Here is a 21447-nt window from a genome sequence, read left to right as displayed (position 1 = left end):
AGAGCGCTATGAGTACTCCGAGAGTAGAAAAGCGCTGTATAAGAATCAGTCCATTTACTGTGTTCCTCAAAAATCTTGTATTAGATGTGGAATGTTGTCAACATCAGGCTCTATTTACGATCCATTGGGATTTCTTGCACCAGTCCTGCTGCCTGCCAAAAGAATGCAGCAGGAGCTTTCCAAAAGGAAATCAGGATGGGATGAACCAATGAACCATGTTGCAAAAGTGGAAAAGTTGGCTCAGTGATTTGCAAATGCTTTCTCGTTAAAAGGTGTATACAACCAAGAGAGTTCGGACCTCTCACACATGAACAGCTACACCATTTTTCAGATGCCGGTGAATCTGGATATCTGCGCATGCAAGACAGTAGGAAATCCATCCATGTTGCATTCTTGATGGGCAAGGCAAGGGTTACTGTTGTGATATTTTGATACCATGGTAGCATTTACAGGATAATGTTTTATAGTGATATCATACATGAAACTGTTACTCAATAAGGCCCATTTACTAGTTGTTTTTCTCTTTCTCTGTGACCCAAGAATTAATGTGTAAGACTCACAGGCTGGTACCCCAAGGTCGAAAACACCACAGAGACGAGACCACTTCCTTACTCCCATCCTCCCTTTTTCTTTATCTCTTAGAAAAAGGCTCGTTAAAGGCCAGGTGGTTTGTTTCAGAATTCACTAATGAAAGAACTGTGTATTTTGCTGGGATGATCATAAATTGTAGCTGAACTGATAAACTAAACAAAGGATACTTCTCTGCTCACAAGGCAGGAAGACGTTTCCTTATTTGGTCTGTACCGGTTTGAACTGAGAACATGCTGACACACGAACCTTTTTCCTCTATATAAGCTGTTGTATACTTAATAAACCTTTGAGTCGATTGGGAAGGCAATCTGAAGCAGTCTCTGTTTTCTTGTTCTCCCAAGCTGCTCCCGAGCTCGTACTAACACGCTGAATGGCATACCTGAGTGTTACTTTAAATAATTAGGAGTCTCATAAGGTCTCATAAGGAAAGGACAAAACTCTGCTTATCGGTGCTCGTGCCTTGGAGGAAAACCGGGACGGACATTTTTCCTTCAGTTACACCTCTAAAACCTGTCACTATTCCACATCTGGAACTAACAGCTGCTGTAGTTGCCGTCCGAGTGGATCTGATGTTAAGGACTCAGTTGAGAATGAAACTCGAGCAATCCGTATTTTGGACAGATAGTACATCTGTACTCAAATACATAATGAATGAGGATAAACGTTTACTTACCTTTGTGGCAAACAGAGTCTTATTCATTGCGACTAAACGATCACAATGGAGATATGTAAGCTCAAAGGAAAATCCAGCAGATGATGCTACAAGAGGGCTCAAGGCTGGGAACATTGCTCATAGCAGCCGCTGGATCGAAGGACCAAGCTTTCTGCAGAAGCCAGAAAGTGATTGGCCGACCAGTCTAATGAATGCTCCTTAGAACCAGAGGACCCTGAAGTCAAAGGTGAGGCCACAGTGAATGTTACTCAAGTAAAAGACTTGCTTGATGCTACATGTCAATTGATGGTGTACTTCTCAGACTGGAGAAGGCACAAGGTTGCTGTTGCTTGGTTCCTTAGACTGAAGGCAATCCTTCGTTCAATGAGAGATAAGAAAAGAAGACTGCAACCTTACTCAAATAATCTAATTTGTAGAGGTACTACAAAGGAGAAAGTAAAGAAAACGCAACTGTATGGTCTATCCTCAAAGGATCTTCTGGAAGCGGCGCTTGCCGTTATCAGATTTTGCCAGCAAAAAAGATTTGGAGAGGAGATTGCTACGTTGTCAAGTGGGAAAGGTTCTGTGAGCAGGCACAGCTCAATTTATAGATTAGATCCTTATCTTGATGATGAAGGCCTCTTAAGAGTTGGGGGACGACTGACAAAGGGCTCCTTACCAGAAGAAATGAAGCATCCCCTTGTTCTTGCAAAGGATCAACATGTAGCAAGTCTCATCCTAAAGCACATTCATCAACAGCTTGGTCATAGCGGTCGTAACCACACCTTATCCACACTAAGGAGAAAATACTGGATCACAAAGGCCAACTCAGCTGTAAGGAAGGTTATCACAGAATGTAATTTTTGCAGAAAATATCCTGGAAAGGCCTTGGAGCAAAAGATGGCAGATTTACCCAAGGAAAGAATTTTGCCAGATAACCCACCACTCACCAACGTCGGTGAAGTGAAAAGAGGACGAGGTACAGCTAAACGTTATGGAGTCATCTCACCTGTTTAGCCAGCTGAGTGGTGCACTTGGAAGTGGCTAGCTCTCCTAGCACAGATGCCTGCATAATGCTTTGCGCCGTTTTGTGAGTCGGAGAGGTCAAGTCGCTCACATCCAATCGGACAATGGAACCAATTTTGTTGGAGCAGACAGAGAGTTAAGGGAGGCTCTTAAATCGCTGAAACATACCCAAATTGAAGCTGTTTGGAGTTTTAATCCGCCTGGAGCATCACAACATGGTGGAATTTGGGAATGGATAATCCGTATGGTCAGAAAGATTCTGAGATCCGTTCTTCAGCAACAACAGTTGGACGACGATGGATTAAATACAGTTCAGTGTGAAACTGAACCAATTTTAAATGACAGACCCATCACAAAGCTTTCTGATGATCCAAAAGCCCCAGAGCCACTTACACCAAATCACATCCTCCTGATTTGACCCTCAGGATATGTATCTGAAGAGAAGATGGAAACAGGCTCAGTACATCTCAGATCTTTGGAAACGATGGCTACGTGAATAGTCGCCTTGGTTATAGGAGAGACAAAAATGGAACCAAAAGAAGAAGAGTCTAAAACCTGGAGATATAGTCATTATAATGGATTCCTCTGCACCACGTGGTTCCTGGCCACTTGGGAGAGTTCTGGAAACCATTCGTGACAAAAATGGACTTGTACGATCTGTACGTTTAAAAAGAAAGACTAACATTCTTGAAAGACCTGTAACTAAACATCTTGATGCATTTTCAATCATCCAGGTAAGTAAATCTCCAAAAGCTGATTCTGTTCATCTGGACGTAGCGTTTTGTGGGAGAAACGTTTCGTCATCATCAGGTGACGTCTTCAATCTCAGTTGACTGCAGGTTTCAATCTTATAAACAGTACATTTGCATAATGACTGAAACCAGCCCACTGAAGGAACAATGGGCTGGGAGGTCAGTTCCTTAATCGTAATTATGCAAATTCTCATGACCAGCAAGTCACTTGGATGAGTGACGAAACGTTTCTCCCACAAAACGCTACGTCCAGATGAACAGAATCAACTTTTGGAGACCTGTAACTAAACTTTGCCTGTTACATGAGACTGTAGCGTAAAAGTGTATTTAAGTGATCTGTTTACTTGTGTTTATTTATGTGTATGTATATGTCTAAAGTCAACTGTATTAGTGGCTCCTTCTTTTCTTTGTGATAAGAATTGCCATGTCTGATAGCCATTGTAATTAGGGGCCAGGGTGTAGGAGGCATTTGTGGGTTAATACCTTATGTTGCCACCAGAGGTCACCTTTTTCAGTTTTCTGTAGGGTAGGTTTATGTAAGGTATTTAAGGTAGACGCACGTAATCAGCGTCAGGTGTGTTGTTAATCATAAGAAGGCAAACAGTTTGTGAATGCTGTGCTGTTATGTTAAAATGATGTTGGAATAAAGATCAAAAGGACAAGATAAGTACTGCTGGAGTTATTGGACTGTTTAATTAATTCATGCATACCACTGACATCGCGTCACGCCCGTTAGCAAACACCTCAGTGGCTTCAAGCGTAGACTTAGCCTCTAAAAAAAGCAACAGGCCTTTCAGCCCAATTCTATTTTTCTGCATTCGCCATCATATAAAACTGAATCAAATGGAAAAGCCTCTTTTTAAAACTTGTTTTATTAGTTTTAATCTTTTAATTTTATGCACATTGCATCAAGCAAAAATAAAATTATATCCAACAGTCTTTGACTTGAAGAAATTGTTTGACATTTAAACCTATGTTCTGCATATTCCAGCATATAAAATAGAATCATGTTTTGTGTTTACACTCTTTCAAATAGATGCAAGTAAAACACAGCAGAAATTAAATAAAATCAAAGACTCAGCAGCTCTGAGTCCTGTCACTCTTAAATCTATTGACACCTGTTTAGCAGGAGTGGGGCGGGTGGAGGTTTGCCCACAGCGGTCATGTCAGTGGGGGGATCTGGGGGTTTCTCTGTGAATGTCACATTCCCGTGACAGCGTGCTCGCTGCTCGCACAGATTTGAAGTTTTTTTGCAGAGTGTACTAATATTTTTATCCCTTTTTACATAGCGTGAGTACTTCCATGCTTTACACGCTGCATGGTCGTACTCATTGTCATGCGACACTCTCACAAACACAATCACGGTTTAGTAACGCAGTAACCCAACGTGCTTACAGGAAAGTAAGTGATTAATTACTCTTTTTGCAATTGCAATCCCCTACATTACTCATTACTTGAATCTCTGTGACTTAGCATTAGCCACTGATGCAGCTAGCTCGTTGACCTTGAAGACCTTGGGCGATGTAAGCCAGATGTTAACAGATGTAATTATGTTCATGTCGAAAGCCTTAGACATGAAAAAACATAACCACAAGCAAATCATTTTATTTAATGTGTGCAGGAATATTTGCCAAATACCTCACATGTGAATTCAATAACTGAGTAGCACAGAGAAGCCATCGTAGAAGCCAGAGTGTCTGCTTTGGGAGCACCGTCGCAGATTTACACTCTGAATCTTGCTCGCTCTCATCCACTGGCTCCTGACAGCTTGGAGGTCGAGGCATCCCCAAGAAAAATGTACAAAATGTAAAATGCACTCCTGTCCATTAGTCTGTTTTACCGTAGCTTATAGGAATCAGGATCAGGAAGTGGGATGTACCATGACTGGATGGGAGCGCTTCAAAACAGGACGTTCTCCAGTTTTTTCAGTACCAAACTTAAGCAAGTGATAAAACAGTACATCCACTGGTGTACAGCAAGTATACCACTGTACTACTGTACTTAGTATTATAGTATAGCACAAATCACCTCTCTGAAAGTGATTTTGAATGTATTCAGTGATTCTATTAAGCAGAATCAGACTATAATAAAAACAAAGCACCTGATTGTTGTTTAGCTGTGCTGTAAACTTGAAAGAATAAAAACAACTGCACAGACTTTGAAGTATATTTAATGTAAAACATTTGTACTTATTATGTACTTTATTTTTACTTAGACTGTAGTGTTACTACTTTTATATAAGTGCAGGCTTAAGCAGCAGCTACGAGGAGGGTGTGTAATATAGTTCCTTTATAAACTCAGAATGGAAATTTGTGTTTGGTCAATTATTTCTTAGTTTATCATCAAATCCTATCCTGTAGGAAGTGTATTTGCCATAAATGGTGCCATGTTTGTAAGAAACATGTGTTTGTGGGTTGCACAAATTGTTATGCTGATGCTGAGGCTGTGTGTGGTTCTTCCACATGTGACTGATGCCCCTGTTTGTTCAATTAATAGACAAACAGTGTGTCGTTTCCTCAGACTGGCAGTAGCTAACAGAAGGACACAGGAGAGCTTACCACAAGAGTCACCATGTCTTCAACAACCATCACAATCAAAGATGAGCTGTACTCACTCACCCACTCAGGTTGGACTCCTTTCATAAGGTTTTACAGCCTAAATAGAGCCTGATGCTGCTCACAGACAGGGAAAATGTGTGGATGTGGTCCAGAGTCACTACGGATGAGTTTTGGAAGTAAACATGTAACATGTAACTGACTGTAAATTGACAACATGAAGCGATCAAGGCGACCGTCCTACTGATTTGGCACCAAAACAAATCAAACTGAACTGATTTGAACTGAATATGTTGAAATGCTGCAGCCATTATGGGTCAGATGTGTCTGATCTCTGCTGGCTGACTGAACCATGTCAGTCCTCTAGCAGCCGCTGTAGCTCGGATTAAACAACTGAAGCCAGCTGACTGTGATCTGCAGTCTACTGACATTTAGCAGTGAAAACTTTACACGCTCTAATTTTAAAGTAGACATGAAACACTTCATGTGTTTACTACTCTAACACAGTGATTCCTAACCATGGGCCAACGAACCACGAGCCACACCTGTTTGTAGTTTTACACCTGTGGGCCGCGAGGGCCGTGTGACAGCAGGGAATGTTATCCATCAAAATCTCAGTGCAGCTTCCCACTGCTTGGTGGGAGTTGTTTTGTAAAACCAGTTTGGGAACCGCAGGAGTAAGGAGAAGAGAGAGTATGACTTCTTCTTTTGTAGTGGAGTCTGTGTAACAAGTATTACAGTGTATTTGAAGGTGACAGACGTAACTAGATATTTATACACCACATATACAGTATGTACTCCTTATATAATGTGCATTAAACATTACATTTCTACATCATCCTAAAATTACAAACATGTGTTGCCATAGCAGCCCATCCTCCACCTGTCACATCAACCTCTGTGTGTCTTCCTCCGTACACATTCTTTTGAATGGTTTCCATCCTGTTAACATCTTCAGCTCTGCCACCAGCAGCTCAGCATCTGCTCTTTGTAACGTGCTGTCATGACACGGCTACCTGTCATCTTCCTTTCACTGCTGCTCTTCATTCTGTCCCAGATCAGCACAGACTGCATCCTGCCTGTGCACTCTGCTGTGTACAGCGCTCAGTTATCTAAGCTCTAAATTATACGCCAAAGAGCGACATTTGGAATTTTACATGAATGCAGCTACAGTAACCTCTGTCATGCATCAAGACTAACCTGTCACACTGGGACTCATGTGGTCCACCAGTGAGTACCAGTAACAAAGAGACAATCAGTGACTCACGTTCACGTATGTGGACAGCTTCCTCGTCCACTCACTGTGTGAGAAGCACTTTGCAGGCCTGGTGAGAAGCAGAGAGAACACAGATTAATGCACTTTGTATAGTTTATCAGTTTCCACACAGCTTTCCCTCTTCTGTTCAGCTAATGCAGAAGCATGGAGAAGCCTGCACACTGGGTCAGGTTGAAGCTCCCAGTACACAAAACCACTCATGTTTCCATGGATTTTCCCCAAATAGAGACACAGTTGTTGGGGAGGGAAAAGGATTTATTCAGCCGGTCAGATATTGTACCTACCCTAACAGCGTGTGCACACTCACACACCGTTGTATGCCTGAGGACTTTGTGTGTGTGTTTGTGCTTTCGGAGAGCTCATCTGTGCACCAGGTGCTGCCTTTGGGACTCCAGCATGTTCTTTTCCTTCTTTCTTTGTCTCTTTGTATGAGACCGATGTACAGTACACAACAACACACACTGTTACACATGGTCTGACTGGTGGACTCTGTGGCAAGCTGAGCTTACACTTCTGTGTTTCACACATGCACTCACAGACTACACTACGAAAAGAATCATTGTTATTTATGCTGCCGTGGTTCTGGCTCAGCTTGACCCAGTATTTTGAGTCGCTATGTTTTGGTGTGTTTTTGCATTTTGGATTCTTTCCTTATTATGATGCTGATGATTATGAATCTATGTTTCCGTTCTTCTTGTTCAGGGATTAGGTCGTAGGTTTTGTGTTCTCATGTTTATTGCAGGTTTAGTTCAGTGTCTAGTCTGTCTCTGTGTCGTGTCTGCGTCTTTGTTTAGTGGTGTCTTGTTTCCTGTTTTACTCTGAAGGTTCATGTTCCTGTCTTATGTCAGTGTTTCTAGCTTTGTTCCCCTTCTGTCTCTAATTCCTTGATGACTTCCTCGGTGTATTTTAGCCCAGTGTGTCTTCGTGTCAGTGTCGCGTCGTCTGTTCATGCACCCTGTTATTTCTAGCTGCACGTCTGCAAGATTCGGTATTGGACATGTTCATAGTCACTTTCTCCAGTCATGTTTCCCTGCACCTTCATGTGCCCGTACCGAGATCTCGTTCACAGTTTCTCATGTCGTGTTCATAGTCTGTCCACAGTACTTCGTCATAGTTCAGTCCTGGTCTTCGTTCATAGCCTTAGTTACTCCCAGTTTAGGTTCTTAGTTTTGTCATTCCCATAGATTATGGTTTGTTATTTTGCCTTCTGTGTCAGCCCTGATTAAAGGCTCGCTTTGAGCTTAGCACAAGTTTTGCCTCCTGCGTCTGTGTCCACACCTGGATCCACCAAACACACTCTCCACACGGTCTGCCCTCGCGGGCCGTGACAGTATGCATTAGTGATTGTGTCAATATGTCATTATTCTGCTAATGTTGAAGCACAGCTGTTTCCACCACAGTGGAAGAAATGAAGGCTTGATTGCACAACTGAAACTGGAAATCCATTTTCTTTCTTAATAGCTGCTGGTAGCAGGGTGGAGACCACTGGAGCTGCAGAGAAGACGGCGAGTGTAGTGGTCCAAGTCCACAGAGAGACGGCAAGTGTAGCGGTCCAGGTCCACAACGAGACGGCGAGTGTAGCGGTCCAAGTCCACAACGAGACGGCGAGTGTAGTGGTCCAGGTCCACAGAGAGACGGCAAGTGTAGCGGTCCAGGTCCACAACGAGACGGCGAGTGTAGTGGTCCAGGTCCACAGAGAGACGGCAAGTGTAGCGGTCCAAGTCCACAACGAGACAGCGAGTGTAGTGGTCCAGGTCCACAGAGAGACGGGGAGTGTAGCGGTCCAGGTCCCCAGAGAGACGGCGAGTGTAGTGGTCCAGGTCCACAGAGAGATGGCGAGTGTAGCGGTCCAGGTCCACAACGAGATGGTGAGTGTAGTGGTCCAGGTCCACAGAGAGACGGCGAGTGTAGCGGTCCAGGTCCACAGAGAGACGGGGAGTGTAGCGGTCCAAGTCCACAACGAGACAGCGAGTGTAGTGGTCCAGGTCCACAGAGAGACGGGGAGTGTAGCGGTCCAGGTCCCCAGAGAGACGGCGAGTGTAGTGGTCCAGGTCCACAGAGAGATGGCGAGTGTAGCGGTCCAGGTCCACAACGAGATGGTGAGTGTAGTGGTCCAGGTCCACAGAGAGACGGCGAGTGTAGCGGTCCAAGTCCACAACGAGACAGCGAGTGTAGTGGTCCAGGTCCACAGAGAGACGGGGAGTGTAGCGGTCCAGGTCCCCAGAGAGACGGCGAGTGTAGTGGTCCAGGTCCACAGAGAGATGGCGAGTGTAGCGGTCCAGGTCCACAGAGAGATGGCGAGTGTAGTGGTCCAGGTCCACAGAGAGACGGCGAGTGTAGCGGTCCAGGTCCACAGAGAGACGGGGAGTGTAGCGGTCCAAGTCCACAACGAGATGGTGAGTGTAGTGGTCCAGGTCCACAGAGAGATGGCGAGTGTAGCGGTCCAGGTCCACAACGAGATGGTGAGTGTAGTGGTCCAGGTCCACAGAGAGATGGCGAGTGTAGCGGTCCAGGTCCACAACGAGATGGTGAGTGTAGTGGTCCAGGTCCACAGAGAGATGGCGAGTGTAGCGGTCCAGGTCCACAGAGAGATGGCGAGTGTAGCGGTCCAGGTCCCCAGAGAGACGGCGAGTGTAGTGGTCCAGGTCCACAGAGAGATGGCGAGTGTAGCGGTCCAGGTCCACAGAGAGACGGCGAGTGTAGCGGTCCAGGTCCACAGAGAGACGGGGAGTGTAGCGGTCCAAGTCCACAACGAGATGGTGAGTGTAGTGGTCCAGGTCCACAGAGAGATGGCGAGTGTAGCGGTCCAGGTCCACAACGAGATGGTGAGTGTAGTGGTCCAGGTCCACAGAGAGACGGCGAGTGTAGCGGTCCAGGTCCACAGAGAGACGGCGAGTGTAGCGGTCCAAGTCCACAACGAGATGGTGAGTGTAGTGGTCCAGGTCCACAGAGAGATGGCGAGTGTAGCGGTCCAGGTCCCCAGAGAGACGGCGAGTGTAGCGGTCCAGGTCCACAGAGAGACGGCGAGTGTAGCGGTCCAAGTCCACAACGAGATGGTGAGTGTAGTGGTCCAGGTCCCCAGAGAGACGGCGAGTGTAGCGGTCCAGGTCCACAGAGAGACGGGGAGTGTAGCGGTCCAAGTCCACAACGAGATGGTGAGTGTAGTGGTCCAGGTCCACAGAGAGATGGCGAGTGTAGCGGTCCAGGTCCCCAGAGAGACGGCGAGTGTAGCGGTCCAAGTCCACAGAGAGACGGGGAGTGTAGCGGTCCAAGTCCACAACGAGATGGTGAGTGTAGTGGTCCAGGTCCACAGAGAGATGGCGAGTGTAGCGGTCCAGGTCCCCAGAGAGACGGCGAGTGTAGCGGTCCAAGTCCACAGAGAGACGGGGAGTGTAGCGGTCCAAGTCCACAACGAGATGGTGAGTGTAGTGGTCCAGGTCCACAGAGAGATGGCGAGTGTAGTGGTCCAGGTCCCCAGAGAGACGGCGAGTGTAGCGGTCCAGGTCCACAGAGAGACGGGGAGTGTAGCGGTCCAAGTCCACAACGAGATGGTGAGTGTAGTGGTCCAGGTCCACAGAGAGACAGCGAGTGTAGCGGTCCAGGTCCACAGAGAGACAGGGAGCTGGGTAAAGTCATTTTACACTGTGGAGGACAAACACTTTCAAACTTGTCCATCACAGCAACACAAACTGCCTCCTTTAAAAAGACTCGATGTGCAGTTCAGTATTGACAGTGACATCACATGAAGTGTATATAAAGTGTGTTTGAATGGCAGAGATGCAGAAATGTGTGCATGTGGCACAGAGCCATGGCTCAGTGTCTGAGTGTGCTTGAAGCCGTTTATGATTCTGAACCACAAACAAGCTCAAACTTTGGACTGTTTTACTGATGAAAACCTCCATTATGGCCGTTCATACTCCTCACAGTCATTAAACAATGAACAGTTAAATGACATCACAGTTTTTTACGACTACAGTTACAGAAAGAAAACATAAGCAGGCTAAAGTGAAGAGTACGGGCAGTGAGCTACCAGAACTTTCTATATTTCACACATTTATTTCTTATCATTTTAGTCCCAGTTAAGATCAGAGTGGCTGTTTGTGGCCAGTGATCTCCATGGAAGCAGCAAAGGCTCCAGAGCAGGCTTTGTAAGGTGAGCATGTACATATGTGAGCTGTGGGGCAGAGGAATGGGCAAACTTACGATTGCCTGTAATAAAGTGAAAATTGCCATTTAATATGTCACCAATATTTCCCATAGTAAGATCAGTTTCTTAGCTTCATGTGAGCTGGGATGGTTTGTACATTATGATGCAGGGCAGACTGAAACATCAACAGGTGAGCAAAGAGTTGATCCAACACAGGCTGCAGGTGTATCATATCCCCACAACTACAGGACGCCACATATTTAATGTGTGGGGAGGAACGTGAGCTAAGAACAAAGGGCCTGGTGTCTCAGAGTTCTGACGTACACGTTCTCATCTTTTTATTCAACAGCAACATTACCTAAAGATTAGCCAGCAGCAAGGCCAACACTGCTACAACGAGTAACAGACCTCATGTTATTGTCCTGGGTGGAGTCGAGGAGATGGATGCTCTGCACACCTTACGATTAGACAATTCATCATTAAGCTTGAAACATCCTGAGAACCGAGAACAGTGCTATTTGCTGTTTAATCACATTTTATACTCCAATCAGATCGATTAGCCAGCCATCACCAGCAGCCAGCTTCCCTGTGAAGGTGTCCCTGGTTCACTGTGGACACTGTGGGTGTGTTCAGCCCCCCTGTCTCTCATTTAAATCTGTTTTCATGCAACACAACAGCTCAACAACAAGCAGTGTGGGGTTCACAGTTCAGCATTTCACAGACTGTTGCTACAAATTCAACATACAGGAGTATGCACGCACACACACAAAGCTACAGCTGTAGTGACTGTAGCCCCTCTGCAGTGCTGCTGTTGTGCTTTTTGTGTTTGTCGGAAATCAAACCAGTGAATTTGCTGGTCTTCCAGCTGCAGCTCCACTCTGCCTTCTCCCCTCTCCCACTCCTCTTTGTTTCCGTGTTTCCGGTTAAAACTAGGTCATTTTCCAACCCACAGCTCCTACTGAGCGTGACATCCAGATACACACGTATCCCCTGGCAACCACACGTTCACCCTCGACACCCCGTCCAGACTGCGTCCTCGTTTCCTGCACCTTCCTGCAGGTTGTGTTCACTGAGCATGGCGGGCTCTGCAGACACAGCTTTGTTCAGCACACTTCAAACTGTAAGACGTGAAACGTTCTTTACAAGCTTCTAATAAAACAGCCTTTGAACGCGATGATTCTTCTTGTGTATCTGTTAATGTAGAGTCACAGCTGAGTCTAATGTGGAAGGACAAATTATGTTTTCACTCGCTAGCACAATACGAAAAGTCCCGTCGAGACTGTTTATAGTTCTGTGGGCAGCTCAAGAGGTAGGGCAGGGCGTCTGCCAATCGGGAGGTCGGTGGTTTGATGAATGATGCTTACACCGTCCATACTGCTGACATCCACTCTTACTGACCTCACCTTTCAGAAAAGGTGGAGTAGCAAAGTCTGCTCTGAGATGATGAATACACCACTCTGCTCTGTGCTGAAGTCCTGACACAACAATTTGAATGAAGCATTTTGCCCATTAACGGGCAATGAGCCTCTCGCATGAGCAGGTTTGGCCCACTCGTCTTTAGAGAATTGTTTTAATTCGGCCGCACTGAAGAGTGTTTAAGCATGAACAGCCTGTTTAAAGTCATGCCAAAGCATGTCAATCTACTGAGGAGATCTAGGTCACTCCAAAACCTCCATGTTGGTTTCTCTGGCCATTCAGAGGTAGACTTGCTGGTGCACTGCTGCAAATGTGCTTCAGCTCCAGTGCATGAACTGATGGACACTCACTCGCCTTCAGGACCTATTTGTAAATCATCACACTGACACAAAGATGACGGGTTACTCAGCAGAAGTGTGGGGAGAGTGAGACAGTATAAAATAATCCAGGAGACAAAGCTGTGCCATTTCTGAACTTGGTTCAATTATTATTTATGGTTTTTGGGGAGGTTATGAAATCTGTTCATTGGTTTTCAGTAGCAGTTAGGAAACAACACAAACATCAGACTGTGGGGAAAGCTGGTGACGCAGCGCAGAGGTTAAATTCTTCTCAGGGAAGAATAATCAATAGAAAGCTGAAATCATCGTCTGAACTCATTCATGCTACTCTGCATGTTACTGCACAAACCATGAGCCCAGCATGTCTCCGTTCTCAGCTGAGGGCCTACAGCCTGCAACTGGTTGTAGATTAGAAATGATGTCACTGTCATATAATGACATCACTGGACGGGGAGGGTATAGAGTTCAGAGGTCACGGGGTAAACAGCACGGTGGGGGAGGGAGGAAACATGCATGTGCAGACACACAACAGAAACACACACCTTTTTAGAGCAGTGCTGCGAGTGCTAGACTGTGTATGAGGGACCAGCAGTGATAGACTGAGTAGTGTGTGCACACATGCACACAAACACATGAATAAGGCAGGTGCAGAGAGCTGTACCAGCATCAGCTGTGTCTTTAACAGCAGTGCTGCTGCTGCTGCTGTGATGTCATTATTATGTGATGAGACCAGTTTATGTAGAGACGTGCCTTTTGTTCTGTCTCGTTCCCCTCAAACGGATGCTGGCTCTGACTTTTTCGCTCATGTGTTACCTCGGACTATAAAGCACCTGCATGATCGGTGCTATGTAAATAAAACTAGACTGAATATAGGCCAGGTCACATGGGGTCAGTGCATCCTCACTCCCAGCCAATAACATGTTAACACAGGGGGTGTAATCTGTCACGCCACGGACCCTTTTAACGGTGTAAGGAGACACCAGCAGCAGTGCTATGTTTAATGACAGCGCCATACCAGCGGGCAGTCGGGATCAGAACATCAGCATTAAAATAATAAGCACCACTGCCACTCAAGTGTTGGAGTAATAATTTTTGATTTTTATTGTGAAGGGGTCGCCACAGCAGCTAGCTCCACCTCTTTGTGTCAGATGGACCCTCAAAGGAAACTGGACGGGTTCTTCTGTAGCACGTGTCTGCTCGACCTGAGCGCATTTACACAGCTGCATCATTCACACAAGCACTTTTTTTAAGTGCTTTCTTAGGCACACACACATTCATGCATTGGAGAGCTTAGTGTCATGCCCAAGGATATCTAGAGCAGCCAGGGGTTGAACCACCAACCTTAGCAGATAGCCCGCTGTACCTCCTGAGCTAAAAACACCTCACATCCCTGTGATGGGATTTTACATTTATCTGTTACTGATTTTCCACTTTTTTAAAGACAGCTTTGGACTAAACAATGTTCACAGTCAGCCTGTGTGAGGTGTCACAAGGGGACAAATTAATGATGGTAAATTCGATTCTTTTTACTGAATCGAGTTTGAATGAGTCACTCACCAAAGTGAATTGTATTTGAGTCACATGAGTCACAGAGTCAGTTGCCCAGAGAGTGCAAAAAATATACATTTTCACTCAACCTTAATTTGTTTCTCTTTTCATGTAAATCCTACTGCTAAGATGAGTGATTGAAAAAGAACAACAACTGGTTTTATAGAGCACAAAAAAGAGGAAAAAAAAGATTTCCAAAATGAACATTTATTTTATTTATTTTTATTTTATTTTATTAGTATTTTCCTCATATGTGTCAAATATATATTTTCTCATCTAAATGTCCACTGAGCTGTGAGTGAGGGGGCGGTAATGCACCTTAACATTGGTTGCCAACCAAGAAGAAGAAGAAGCTGTGAGCCAGGAGGGAGGGGGTGAGTAACTTAAATGTGCTGCTAGCATGTTAGCAGAGCGATGCTACTGTGAACTGAGGAGCTATTGTCTTGATGTGAGCTTCTACTCAGGGTTTGTTCTTCATGTTCAGAGCAGAAATGTTTTTGTTAAGAAACTGTCTGTTGTTTTTTTCCACACAATTTTAATCATAAGCTAGATATATTTCTACTAATGGGATTAGTTTACTAACAGGAACAAGGATGAGTCAGTTGGGCTTGTGAATCATGATTCACGAGTCAGTAAAGTGATTCTAGAGTATTGAACGATTCGTTCATGATTCGCGCATCACTAGTACAAATGAGTGATGGGCAAAGGAAGCCCAGTGACACAGTGTTGTGTCTCTAATGGTACATCCTTAAGTGCACTTCTTTTAGTTCAGTGTGAAATAAGAACATGGTCTGAACTCTGTATCAGTGTAAAACAAACCTGCACTACAGGGAGTGCAGAATTATTAGGCAAATGAGTATTTTGTCCACATCATCCTCTTCATGCATGTTGTCTTACTCCAAGCTGTATAGGCTCGAAAGCCTACTACCAATTAAGCATATTAGGTGATGTGCATCTCTGTAATGAGAAGGGGTGTGGTCTAATGACATCAACACCCTATATCAGGTGTGCATAATTATTAGGCAACGTCCTTTCCTTTGGCAAAATGGGTCAAAAGAAGGACTTGACAGGCTCAGAAAAGTCAAAAATAGTGAGATATCTTGCAGAGGGATGCAGCAGTCTCAAAATTGCAAAGCTTCTGAAGCGTGATCATCGAACAATCAAGCGTTTCATTCAAAATAGTCAACAGGGTCGCAAGAAGCGTGTGGAAAAACCAAGGCGCAAAATAACTGCCCATGAACTGAGAAAAGTCAAGCGTGCAGCTGCCAAGATGCCACTTGCCACCAGTTTGGCCATATTTCAGAGCTGCAACATCACTGGAGTGCCCAAAAGCACAAGGTGTGCAATACTCAGAGACATGGCCAAGGTAAGAAAGGCTGAAAGACGACCACCACTGAACAAGACACACAAGCTGAAACGTCAAGACTGGGCCAAGAAATATCTCAAGACTGGTTTTTCTAAGGTTTTATGGACTGATGAAATGAGAGTGAGTCTTGATGGGCCAGATGGATGGGCCCGTGGCTGGATTGGTAAAGGGCAGAGAGCTCCAGTCCGACTCAGACGCCAGCAAGGTGGAGGTGGAGTACTGGTTTGGGCTGGTATCATCAAAGATGAGCTTGTGGGGCCTTTTCGGGTTGAGGATGGAGTCAAGCTCAACTCCCAGTCCTACTGCCAGTTTCTGGAAGACACCTTCTTCAAGCAGTGGTACAGGAAGAAGTCTGCATCCTTCAAGAAAAACATGATTTTCATGCAGGACAATGCTCCATCACACGCGTCCAAGTACTCCACAGCGTGGCTGGCAAGAAAGGGTATAAAAGAAGAAAAACTAATGACATGGCCTCCTTGTTCACCTGATCTGAACCCCATTGAGAACCTGTGGTCCATCATCAAATGTGATATTTACAAGGAGGGAAAACAGTACACCTCTCTGAACGGTGTCTGGGAGGCTGTGGTTGCTGCTGCACGCAATGTTGATGGTGAACAGATCAAAACACTGACAGAATCCATGGATGGCAGGCTTTTGAGTGTCCTTGCAAAGAAAGGTGGCTATATTGGTCGCTGATTTGTTTTTGTTTTGTTTTTGCATGTCAGAGATGTATATTTGTGAATGTGGAGATGTTATATTGGTTTCACTGGTAAAAATAAATAATTGAAATGGGTATATATTTGTTTTTTGTTAAGTTGCCTAATAATTATGCACAGTAATAGTCACCTGCACACACAGATATCCCCCTAAAAAAGCTAAAACTAAAAACAAACTAAAAACTACTTCCAAAAACATTCAGCTTTGATATTAATGAGTTTTTTGGGTTCATTGAGAACATGGTTGTTGTTCAATAATAAAATTATTCCTCAAAAATACAACTTGCCTAATAATTCTGCACTCCCTGTATAGATTTCTCCTGATGCTGACAGGCTGCCCTTATCAACAACAGTACAATGTGTTAGAAAAACACACAAGACTGAGATAAGCCGAACAACCAGCAAGAAGCCATGGTGTCAACCTCTCCCCAAACTGTAAGCCTAAGCTGGCTCGTACACTGCAAGACCAGGAAATAAAAGAGGCAGACGGAGCCCGGTCAACGATCACACCCACAGATATGATGGAGGCAGACAGTGAGGGTGGGGGTGTTAGAGACAGAGACGGGACCCGTGAAAAGCAACAACAGACAAAGAAGATGTGGTGTGAGAAAGCAAAGAAGCGATGCAGAAACAACACGTGTGTCCTGGAAATGCTGTAACATGCCAGGTGACTGAAAAGCACGAGACCATCCTGAGGAGGCTCAGAGGACACTTCCACTTCTTTTCTGCTTTTAGAACCACCTCACTCCATTTCTCAAAGGTTTAAACAACAGTTTCTGCCCCTGAACTTTGGTCTCCTTGTCATCTCTTAGCTGATTTTTATTTCACATCAGCAGAAGCTGGTTTGCTTTTATAGTTTAGCCTTTAACCTTTTATTAGTGAGATAGCTGAACCAGCCCACTGATGTGTGTGTTATGCTGAAAGAAAATGAATATTCTGACTGCATAAATAATAAATGGCTTCATTACTTTGTATTGAAATAAAGTGAGACGTGGAACAGGAAGCTACATCGCAGGCTGAGGTTCAGTGTGTTGCCTGAGGACGCTAACATGTGGACAGAAGACCCTCGAGCCTCCAACGGTGCCCCAGGGTGAATCAGGCACTGCATGCAGCCCAAATCCACTGTTTCCTTGTGCATTTGGAGCCTATCGAGCCATCAATGGGACGACTGGGATAAACCCAGTCTACCTCTGTGTGAATGTTGGAGCCGTCTGCAGCGACACCTTCTTTGTTTAACATGTTTCTACAATACTTTACTCATCATTCAGCCCTGCAGCTGACAGCCACGTCACACTAAAGTCACTTTGGTCGGTTTATGCCATCACAGAAATTATTCGTATAACATATATATGTCATAGAAACCTGGGGGTGAAAACAGCTGTTTGAGAGCAAGTCCTTAAACGACACCACAGATGAACCAGCAGCCGTTGATGATCATCCACTGCTCAGATATGTGTTTGTACGCTGCAGACATGAAGGGGCAGATGCAATAACTTATTTTTGATTACTTTTATTTGAAGCCATAAAATCCTTCATGCAACAAAGCAGTCACATGTAGCTGGTTCCAGTAAAGCTTCCTATTATGGGAATGAGACTTCCTCACTGGTGCTTTGTTCTACAGTACACCCATGCAATGCCCAGTTCTCCACAGTACTTCATTTATTATATGTAGACCATAAGAACCTCTTCATAGGATCTACATGTAAGAAATTATCTTCAGCTAGTCTTTTCAGCTTAGCGACAAACAGGCTTAGTGCTTTAAACGACACCTCGGAGGTAAACATGGGGCTCCTGCTGCGCCTGCCTGACACACGGGTCTACATACCACAGATGCTTTGAACAAGTGTCTGTGAGACACAGATGTACTCCTTTAAAGCACGAGGTTTGGGTCCTATTTTAAGAACAGGAAATGAGCCGTCGACAGTGCTTCACACATGCAGCCACAGAAACATCTGTGTGTGTCCAGACATAATGTTTCTTTGTGCCAGCCAGAAGAAATGAAAGTGTGCTCTCTGTCTCACTCTTATATCACTCCACATCAACAATCACCATCCCCATCGTGTTGTCAGTTAACTCCACCTCTATCTTCCTTTGTCGTACTCTTGTTCTGTAGACGATCTCTCTGCATCTTTCTGACTCTTACAGTCATCCCCATCCTTCTCCTATTGTTCCCTATCATTGTTCCCTCGATCCATTAATCCATGTGTTCTATCTTTTCCTCCACATCTCCATGAAGCATTGCAGCAGGTCAGTTTGTCACCTCATTACCACATCTGGATCTCACTTTGCACTCACACACACACACACACACACACCACCTATACAAAGAAAACACTACCCCCTTTCCCCCTCTCATCTGCCTTTTGAACTTCCTTTTTTTCTCTCTTGTTTTTGTCCAATGAGAAAGCTGTCTGGTCACCAGGGCTCCTTAGCAACAGTCCCACTAGAGGAAAGAGGAATGAAGGAGGTAGGGAGTAGGAACAAAGGATGAGAGTGGTGGGGTGATGAGGGTAAGAAGGGATGACGATGAGGAGGAGGTGAACAGGAAAATCAGCCCCTGCGGGAGTGTGAAGCTGGAGATGTGTGTGCTGTTATTTGTGTGTGTGTGGGGGGGGGGCAGAACTGCATGAATAAAGTGTGAGAGTGGGGGCATGGGGCATGTGTGGCTTTGGCTTTCCATGCTTGTGTCTCAAAGTACATGAAGATAAGACGACGATGCCACGGTTGGGTCCAACTGAATCAAAAACAACAGAATAAATCCTGGTTTGTAAATCTCACCATGTTCCACATTAGAGGACTACCTGTGGTATGACATCAGCAGCCAATGAGCATGTTCATCTCAACACTGGACTGTCCATGTTTTACATTATGTGTGGTCAGTGTTGGGGAGTAACAGAGTACATGTGCCGCCGTTACGTATTCAAAATACAAAATATGAGTAACTGTATTCTGTTACAGTTACCATTTAAAAAGATGGTAATCAGAATACAGTTACTTTGTTGAAATAAATGGATTACACGGCGGTCTTTTCCTGTTTCATATGTTCGGCTGTCCCCTCTCTGTTTTTGGTAATTCCACGCCGGTGGAAACCCAAACCAAACACGCATTAAGAGGCTCTGATGTCTGTGTCTCAGTCTCACGTCTCATATTGATGTGAAGAAATATTTTTTTAAATGATTTAATATGAAGGCAACAGGCAGAGTGTTACAGGCATCGCCCTAAAGCATGCAGCCTGATGGGCAGTGTAGTCCGTGCTGCAGGGAGAATGGACTGCCATACCCGTTATGTGTCTGTGAGCGAGGGAGGGAGAGAAAGGAAAAGTACGAGCTGTCACGGAGCAGAAACGGGAGCTGGAAGCATGTAAATATAATAACAACCACTGCAGCCAAACAGAGAGCCTGACGAGCCCAGCTGTAAGTAAGCTGTTAAGACTCGACTACACTGTGTTCGTGTTTTCCTCTGAAACAATAAGCTCCGTTGGAGCAGCCTTTCAACGCCTCTCTCTGTCTCTGCTAGCAAACTTGACCCAGACAACAAAGTAAAGCTAGTTTTCAGCTACGAGCCGACACGAACCCGATGTATTAGCCAGAGGTCCCTTTACTACGGTTCGGAGCCGCGGACCTGTTTTATATACGCGCCGAATAGTTTTCTACACGAGATCGCTGCAAAAAGTGCAGCCTTACCTAATGTCCACCTACTGTTACTCATTTATATCAAGATTTAAACATCTAGCTGGTGTTGGTGTGGAGAGTAACCTTCAGTAATAGTAATAAATCACACAGCAATAGGACATTCATGTAGTTGTAAACAGCATGATAATATATTAAGTAATCCAAAGTATTCAGAATACGTTACTGTCATTGAGTAACATTACATTACAAAATACATTTGGGGCATGTAATCTGTAATCTGGAGTAGGGCTGGGCGATATGGCCTAAAATCCATATCATGGTATAATTTGAAGCATGTGCGGTAACGATATATATCGCGATATATTCTTTTCTTCTGTATAACGTATTTTCCACACTATAAGGACTTAAAATCCTTTAATTTTCTCAAAACTCGAGAGTGCGCCTTATGTATGAATTCTGGTTGTGCTTACTGACCTCGAACCGATTTTGGCTGCAGAAATCTGTTAAAAATGTTTTAGTACAACTTTGATAAGCCGCACTGCTTAATGGATTGTCAGAGCATTACGGCTGCCGTAGTGAGGAGCTTCACGGAGTAATCTGGATCCAAAACCAGTGTTGCCAACTTAGCGACTTTGTCACTATATTTAGCGAGTTTTCAGACCCTCTTAGCGACTTTTTTTCTAAAAAGCGACAAATCTGGCGACTTTTTCTGGCGTTATTAAAGACTTATTTATGTTGACTTTTTGACGTGAAAGCGCGTATCGCTCTTACTCTCAACAAGCAGCGGTGCTTTGGCACGGTGCACCACACCCGTGCCAAAGCGCTCACGGGCGGAGGATAGTCCTCCCCCAGCTGCTATCAGGCCAGGAGACATTCACACTTGTGCGTCCAAACTGCAAATGAATCGCGCATGAGTGAAGCCGCTGCTCCCGCACTGACTGTAACGCAGTCAGTCCTTCTTTAATGTTATGCTGTTTTGTGGATCACAAGTTTTAAAACTACTAATACACACACACACACACACACACACAAAGTAACTCTCCCAGACTGCCAATTTCAGGTCACTTTTGCCGGTCCAAGCCCAGGTAAAGGAGCAGGGTTGGAATTGTGACATTAAAAAACAATAATTGCTAAAAGAAACTTAATTTGTAGTTCTAAATAAATTCAAACTGCATTTAGGATGGTTTTTTTTACTCACTTTATGTCTCTTCCACGATGTTATTTCTCTCTCCAACAACGTAGGTTACAATTAGATTAGCATGGCCAATTATGCAAATTAGGCGATGACATCATTTAGCGACTTCTAGCGACTTTTAGGACAACCAATAGCGATTTTCCTTACTGAGGAGTTGGCAACACTGTCCTAAACTCCGTCTGCTTCAGTTCCCAAAGTCAAACGAACACTGAGAGTTAAAAACTGTCTAAATTCTTT

The 21447-nt window shown here is 44.7% G+C and overlaps 1 protein-coding gene across 18 annotated transcripts in view; it reads right to left on the bottom strand.

The window, feature by feature from the left end:
• The window catches only part of nfasca (neurofascin homolog (chicken) a), a 118046-nt gene that overhangs the window by 86711 nt on the left and 9888 nt on the right, over positions 1 to 21447 (bottom strand). For all 18 annotated transcript variants that reach the window (XR_005697800.1, XR_005697801.1, XR_005697802.1 and 15 more), the window contains one exon: positions 6844 to 6901. The gene's annotated coding sequence lies outside the window, so the exon portion shown is untranslated. The remainder of the gene's footprint in view (positions 1 to 6843; positions 6902 to 21447) is intronic.

The sequence above is a fragment of the Simochromis diagramma genome, unplaced genomic scaffold (genome assembly GCF_900408965.1).
Source record: "Simochromis diagramma unplaced genomic scaffold, fSimDia1.1 OVJJ01000761.1, whole genome shotgun sequence".
NCBI classification, from domain to species: domain Eukaryota; kingdom Metazoa; phylum Chordata; class Actinopteri; order Cichliformes; family Cichlidae; genus Simochromis; species Simochromis diagramma.
This window is presented reverse-complemented; position numbering and strand designations above follow the sequence as displayed.